Source organism: Chelonoidis abingdonii, chromosome 8 (genome assembly GCF_003597395.2).
Source record: "Chelonoidis abingdonii isolate Lonesome George chromosome 8, CheloAbing_2.0, whole genome shotgun sequence".
Classification (NCBI taxonomy): Eukaryota; Metazoa; Chordata; order Testudines; family Testudinidae; genus Chelonoidis; species Chelonoidis abingdonii.
The window spans coordinates 101,168,478-101,176,120 of NC_133776.1; the positions used below are offsets into that span (position 1 = coordinate 101,168,478).

At 46.4% G+C, this 7,643-nt stretch overlaps 1 protein-coding gene across 1 annotated transcript in view; it reads right to left on the reverse strand.

Moving 5' to 3' along the window:
• Window positions 1-6,998, reverse strand: part of FHL1 (four and a half LIM domains 1) — a 51,793-nt gene extending 44,795 nt beyond the window's left edge. Inside the window, exon 1 of the mRNA XM_075068890.1 lies at window positions 6,611-6,998. The gene's annotated coding sequence lies outside the window, so the exon portion shown is untranslated. The remainder of the gene's footprint in view (window positions 1-6,610) is intronic.
• Between the last annotated feature and the right edge of the window lie 645 nt (window positions 6,999-7,643).

Sequence of the window (7,643 nt, forward strand, 5' to 3'; positions counted from 1 at the left end):
GTTTGACCATGGCAGAGGCAGTCCCTGCCTGCCCCCGGGGATGAGGGGATCTCTCCTACTAATATACACAACAAATACAAGCATTTGGCTGCACAACTTAAATCCTGAGCTAATAAAAGCAGGTGGAAGGGGAAAACTGACTGTCACATTGGTTTCTTGTCTCCTCCCTCCCCCTCCTCCAGCCAGGCTGCAGACAAGGCTCTGAATTCCTCCCCATTCCCCCCAGCAGGGGTTTTCCTCCAGGCTCTAGCTTTGCAGTAGACTGGCAAGATGCTGCTATTGCAGCCTGCAAAAGAACAGTTTAAACTCAAGCTGTCCTTGCAGTTCAGTGCCCAGAGTTAGGAGCCATTTCTGGATCCTTGTTAATTTCACTCTCAGTTGTGTTGGGTGTAATGTGACCATGGCAGGGGCAGTTCTTTTCTGCCTCCAGGATGAAGGGATCTCCTTGTGACGATGCGGTTCTGCGGACCCAACTGAGAGTGCCAAATCAGGACCAATTGCTCAAACAGGGCAGTCACAGCCCAAGGCTGGGGTTTTTCCACCTCTAAGGCAAACCAAACCAGCCAGACAAAAATGACTTCGGTTTCACCCCACTGGCCAGCCACAAGTCACACAAGCAATTTCCTTAGACACTCCAGTCTCTCAGTATCACCACCAGTCCCACTCGTCCTGGGGATGAATGGTTATGAAAACCAACACCCCAGTAAAAGAAAAAGGTTCTCTCGATCCCAAAGGACCAAGCCCCAGACCCAGGTCAATATACACATCAGATCTTACCCACAAATCACGCTGTTGCCAGTCCTTTAGAATCTAAAATCTAAAGGTTTATTCATAAAGGGGAAAAGGTAGAGTTGAGAGCTAGAATTGGTTAAATGGAATCAATTACATACAGTGATGGCAAAGTTCTTCGTTCAGGCTTGAGCCCGTCACCTCTTTCATTACAAAATAAACACTGGGTCAGATATAGCTTCTAAGGCCAATGAGCTGGACAAGTGGAGTCTGCAGAAAGGGTAAAACATTTATAAATGGGAAGCAAGAACAAGCTGCAGATGGGGGGCTTTGCAGACAGCTGCTCTGCTCATTTAAACCCTTTTTCACCAGCTTAGCCATCCAACTAGTTAGGGCCAATATTTCTCATAGCTTTATCTTATGGACCTGCAAAAGGCCATGAAAGCGCCAAATCCGCAAGGGGCCGTACACCCCCAAAATGGTACTGAGCCACCACAACTCCTATTGAATAAATTGACTGCAAAGGGATTTGCAGTGCCCAGGACTGGGCCCTTAATTCTTGGCGTTTGCATTGTTCTGGGGTCATTTAATGTCTCGCTGTATTGATTTTTTAATCAATGCCCACTGCCTCAAAACAATTAGCAATCCTTCACTAACAAAGCAGCATACACACAACTGGGGGTGCACATGGAGGATGAAGGCAACTGGGTCAGGAAGTTGATTTTAACATGAAGCAGTTGGTGGGGGGGGGCTCATTTTCCTCTTCAAGGAATACAGATTGATTTATTTAGATTATGGGAAAGTGCAAAGTAACAAAATCATTCAGTGCATCGAAATAGCAGTAAAAGCCCGTGAGAGGGGAAAATAATTGGAAAGCACAGTTGTGTTATTCACTTCCCAGCTGAGGCCTGATCCCTCAAATGGTTAAATTCTACAGGAGCTCTCCACATGCAGGGGTTGCAGAACAGGGCCCGGCATGTGAAAGTGAATTTCTATTAGTAGGAAAAGTCCTGCAACTTTAATTAGCTCATGGCATACATTTCCAAGGTAAAGGAAAGTAAACATTTGGCTGTTCTCAGAAAAAGTATCTGACTCACCAAACATTAGTGCATACACATTGGCAGCTTCCAGGTTTGTTTTTCACACTGACCCAGGAAGTGGATGAGCTTTGCCAAGTGAGAATCCAGAGGGTCTTTTCCCCTAGAGTTCAGATCTCTGGTAAGCAGCTTATTTTTGCTAACCTGCAATCATGCAAGACTTAAGCACATACTTAATGAGACAACACATGGGGTGTAAAGTTAAGCACATGTGTAAGTCTTTGCAGGTTCAGGGCCTTAGGGAATCTGCAGTCCAAACCTGCTGGGCATCTCTATGTTCCCTCAAAGGCAACAGCAGTTGGGGGCATTCAAAGCTTTGCAGAAACTAGCTATCTTAGGTACCTATCTGGCCCTTATCCTCACAGCATCTGAACACCCCACAATTTTTAATTTAACCTCACCACTTCCCTGTGAGGTAGGGAAGGGCTATTATCCCCATCGGGGGTTGGGGCTGAGGGCCCAGAGAAGCTACATTCCTTGCCCAAGGTCTCACAGAAAGTCTTTGGTGGAACAGGTACTTGTACTCAAGTCTCCCAAGCCTAAACGCAGCACCCTAACCACTAGGCTATCTTTCCTCCCACAAAATCACATCCCCAGTTGCAAAGTGACTTTTGAGAGTTCTAACTTCAGGTGAAATCATATTGTGCTTTTATTGGTCCAGAAATGACATGATTTCTGTATATATGGGGGTAGAGGAGTGACAGCCCTTACTTGTGCAAACATCTACTGGCTTCAGATGCAATCCTGTGGAAGCAGGGACAGTTGGATCAAGGCTAGAATATGGCACCGCCCTCCAGAAATATGCGGTGAAAATAGAAACATGCATTTTATCTGAACATTTAATCCTTCAGAATCCAGGCATCTCAAGAGCCATCTGGTTAAAATTCCTTTCCAAATCAAAGTAATCTAAATGAAACATGAGGTGTTTCTTCCTCCCACAGTCACTCTGCCAAAATCAGAACGGGAGCGACTGAACTTAGACATTTCTGTTGTGGTTTCCTCCAGCCCCTTCTTTTATAACGCGATGAAACACATCAATAACATGAACTCAGCAGTTCTGTTTGTAAAGCATAAAATGTCTCCTCCGGCAAAATCACAAGCCCCAGTTTGGTAAGGCTTACAATTACAAAAGTACTTCCATTACCTTTGCAAACAAAAATGCAGCCCTCCATCCAACAGTTACATAAATACAGCATAGAGTGACACAAAACATCCCTGCTCTTACGTGCTGTACACAACTACAGGAGCTCTGGAGAAGTTTCTGGGCTAGGAGCATGGGGGGATAAGAGCTATGCTTTCAAAGCTGCCAATGCACTGACCCAGGGTCACCTTAAACAAGGGCAGGGGACAATGCTGCAATGTTTGCTTCTCAACAGGATGCCACATGGTAACTTTTCAATATCCTGGCGTGATACAAATGCTGTTCCCTAGAACTCCTGTGGCACGTAGGGTCCAGAGCTGTGGCTCCACCCTGATTCCAACTACATACTGTCTACTCAGTTCAGTTAGGCTCAACTTGCTGTAAGAGGCAACACAGTTTCCTTTAATGCCAGCTCTGAAATGGACTCACTGTGTGGCCTATGCCTCAGTTTCCGCACGTACAAAATGTGCGTGGTAACATGCACCTGTGTTGTGAGTTCAGTGTGTGTGTCCGTCACAATGAGAGTGGAAAGTAGAGCAGTTTGCAGGACTGTTTTTTTAATCCCACTCCGCAATACCCACTCCCACCTGCTGCTGCATTGTTTATCCCACTTCCACCTGTAAAAATCTTAGATTCCACAAAAGAGATAGATTCACCCATGTTATTTTTAAAAAATTTATATAAACACACAGAATTCAGACACAAGTTTTACCACTAAAATAATAAAACAGATCTTGCTTAAACCATGTAAAAAAGACTTTAACTCCTGCTATAATAGACATTACATCTCTTTATATTCCTCGCTTAAATGTAAGTATTAAACACTTTATTTTAAAAAAAAAAAAGAAAAACTTGATTTACATTGTCATAAATAGAAGTGCAGCAAACTGACAAGAGATTTAGTGCTTTCTTGCAAATTACCACTATCTGTTGTTTTTCCCCCCACTCAATCCCACCCGCAATAAAGTACATTTTACCCTCTTCTGCTATTATGGCAGTGGGTCCCAGTTCCGCTGCAAGGCTGTAGTGGAAAGTGCTGAGAGAATAATGTGCCACCTAGGATCTTAAAACTTCAGCAAAGGACTATAACTCAAGTGATTAAGGGTGGAGTTTTCAAAGGAATTTAAGGGGAATTGAGTGCCTAAATCCTATAGAAACACCTTTGAAAATCCCAGCCTAAAAGTGCATCAGTAGCCTAAGTTATTGCTGATGGGAGGGTACAATCTAGGCTCCAAGACCATGTCCAGCCTGCAGCATTAGAGATCCATGTTGCAGTGTAGTCTAGAAGCCACAGTCCCAGATCAGCACCCCAAGCCACCAGGCGCAGTACAAACACAGCACATTAGTGGTACCTGTAATGATTGTTTCTGAGTAACTTCAGGGGAAGGGTGTCCACAGCCTTCAGAACCTTGAAGTCCTTTCTAAAGGACACAAGTTTCTCGGCAATTCACATGTAACACAGAAAAAGCACTGGGAGCTGTACACCCCAAGATGGAATAAGCCCCTTTTAAAGTAAGCATTCAGAGCCCAAAACATTAGCTTCTTGGCGAGAGAGGGAGTTTTTAAAAAGTGTATATTTGTTATAGCTTTCTACAGTCCCTACTGCGATGGGGTTTGGTGGGTCTGCAGTACCTCAAAACAGATACAGGTCTGTCACATCTTAGGCACATTTAACATGCACAATTTCAGCTTTACACAGTCGGCAAAAGCAAGAAAAACAAAACAAAAAAAAAGAGAAAAATAACAATTTAAATACTGTTTCTGTAAGGCGATTCCACCCGCCATTACACTCAATGTAATTTTGACTATACGCGATTTTCGCTTTATGTGCTGACTGCGGAACGTAACCCCAGCGTATAATGAGACAGACCTGTACATGACAATTTATAAAGTACTGCCCTAAAATTCAGATCAGCATCAGTCCCAGGCAAGCCTATTACTGTAGTATCCAGCTGTTCAGTGCTACATCAATGACATCTACAGAGCTTGTTCATGCCACACAGCTGGAGAATGTCAGTGGAGATGGTTCAATTAAGATACAGTTTCCAAAATAAATGACGGATTTTAGTGTGTTTATTTTCAAGAGCTTGAAAACTGCACACATTATCTCTTTTCTGGACAACTGCCAATATTTACACTCTTTGGGAGACTTGCACCAGCATATATGGATGGTCGCCATAATTCACTGCAAAAAATAGCACTTCTGTAGAAACATGTAAAGATCCCAATCCAACAGTCCTTGCTCAGCCGAATCTCTCAGTGAAGACAATGATAGTGTGGATAAGAAATGGACTGCGTCATCAAGCCGAGAATTGGCATGTAAGCCTAAACAGATTCTTGCTGAGAACTGAGCAAGTCATTCTTTGGTTCCATTGGCTTTTTATTTTTGCATGTATGATGTTAGCTGTAGAAACCCCTTACTGCATTTTTTCAGCAGTTATTGCACAAGATTGAATTTTTATTTACTGAAGCTTTTGAGCAGAAATTTGGAATTGGGCTGCATTCAGGAATGCAGACTTGGGGAAAAAAGGCTGTTGTCTCACTTCTTTAAAAAAAAACAACTTAGAAGTTATAAATTCTGAAGCCATATTTGGTTACATGTGTCATCTATTTACTCAGAGGTGGTTTGCACATATCACGGCTTAACAATTTAATCAATTTCCTCTGCTGCAAAAATCCATCTCTTAGTAAGAACTTTTCAGAATGAAGGTAAAAAAACAAATTGGTGAACAAACCATTTTAGTCTGACTTGTTAATGTTCTTGTTACAGGCTAGAGTCTGATGAATTCAAATTAAGTTGGTTATAGATTAACACAACCACAAGATCAATTTCTAGACGGCAAACAAACTCATACTTGCACTCCTGAGCAAAACATGATGCTGCAGCCATAAAATGTGAACAAGACAGAAACCATATTCATTAACACACCTTTTGCCTGCTTAATAAAGACTGGAAATAGAGGCCCCAAAACTGCAAATACATCTGTGAATAATTTTACTCATGGGAGTAATCCCCTTGAAGTCAAGATGACAAGCCTTGTCTCTAATATCTGGGGACCAATTCGGCTAGGACTATACTCCCTAGGTGTAAAGTTATTCCCAGATGTGTTTGCAGGATCAAAGACATGAACATGTCTCCAATTAGCAGGACTGTGTAAGCATCTACCTCCATGATGTGGGGAGCAGAAAGTGCGGTACAACAGACACTGAGGTTTTAAAACTATTACCTGCATTAGCATCACAATTATATAGTCACACATATAACCAGGTCTAGTTTTCACTGCTTACTTCCAGGTTTCACTAGGCTGCACTACCCTGTATCTAAAAAACCCCAATTATCATACCATCCCTGAAAAAACAACGGGCTTGGGGTTCCCCATACACACTATTATTAGATGTTTCAGGCAAGTCAACCACTTTTTTGCCCCCTTCCTCCAGAAACGAAGGGAGGCACCCCTACGTGCAAGGCATTGCTCCAAAGCAGCAGGTTGAAATACCTGCTAAACACACAATTTAACTGTCAAATCACGGGAAACCCCGACCCCCAACAAACGTGATCTTGGCTTGCAACGCGACCGCCTCTCAAGAGGCTGCCCCGAGTTAGGAGGCTGCGGCAGGAGACGGAGAAGCGCAGCAAACCCACCAGCACGGAGCCTCGTGGGGTCACTTTCCCAGGTGATTCCTGCTGGAGGAGCTGCTTGCCCGGAGGAGTCTTTCCAGGGAAGCCCACACAGCTCGGGCACTTGACACGAGCCAGCCTAGGCAGACAACCTCCCCTCTCCCCAGCCCCTGCCCCTGCCCCTGCCCCTGCCCCGGCGCGCGGCCCCCTTCTGCACGGCGGGGATGCAGCGGGCCGCCCCTGCCCAGCTGCCGCAGCCCTGGGTCGATGCTAGAGAGGGAGAGGCTCGCGCACCTGCTGAGCGGCTGGCGAGCAGAGAGCGTGGAGTGGGGCGCGCGGCGCGGCGGCGGCTGCAGGAGGCGGCGGCGGACTGAGCGCCCGGGATGCGCGGAGTCCAAGGGCGCGCGCGGGGCGGGGTGGGGCGGGGGGGGCCGCGCGGCTGCTCTGGGCCGGGTGCCGCCCCTGGCGCGCGCGGGGAGCCGGGGGTTTGCAAAGGGCGCGGGGGAGCCCTGCGGGGGTGCACCCCCCGGCGGAGGGCTGAGGAGGTGGCTGCTCTGAGCAGGTTCCCCCTGGCCGCGGGGGCAGCGCAGGCTGCAGGAAGGGGTCAGTGACCCTTAGATGAGGGGGCAAGGAGGGCACCCCCTAGAGAGGGTGCTGGGTGGGAGGAGCAGGGGTCTCCTCGCAGTCTTAAACTGTGTGTAGCCAGAGAAACCTCCAGGAGCAGGGACCCAGGGAAGCAAGCTAGGTGTGCCTCTGTACAGCACCTGACACATGGGGGCCTGCTCCCTGCCTAGATCCTACCACAAGACAAATAAAGTGGCAGTCGGGCCTGACCCCAGGTATCACAGGTTCCCTGCTGCTGACTAGGGTGACCAGTCAGCAAATGTGAAAAATCAGGACAGGGGGTGGGGGGTAATAGGAGCCTATATAAGAAAAAGAGCCCAAAATTGGGACTGTCCCTATAAAATCGGGATATTTGGTCACCCTACTGCTGACCCATCATCTGGCCAGATCGGGGAAGTTAGCCCATCCTACCGCAGGGCGCTGCTGTGTACTT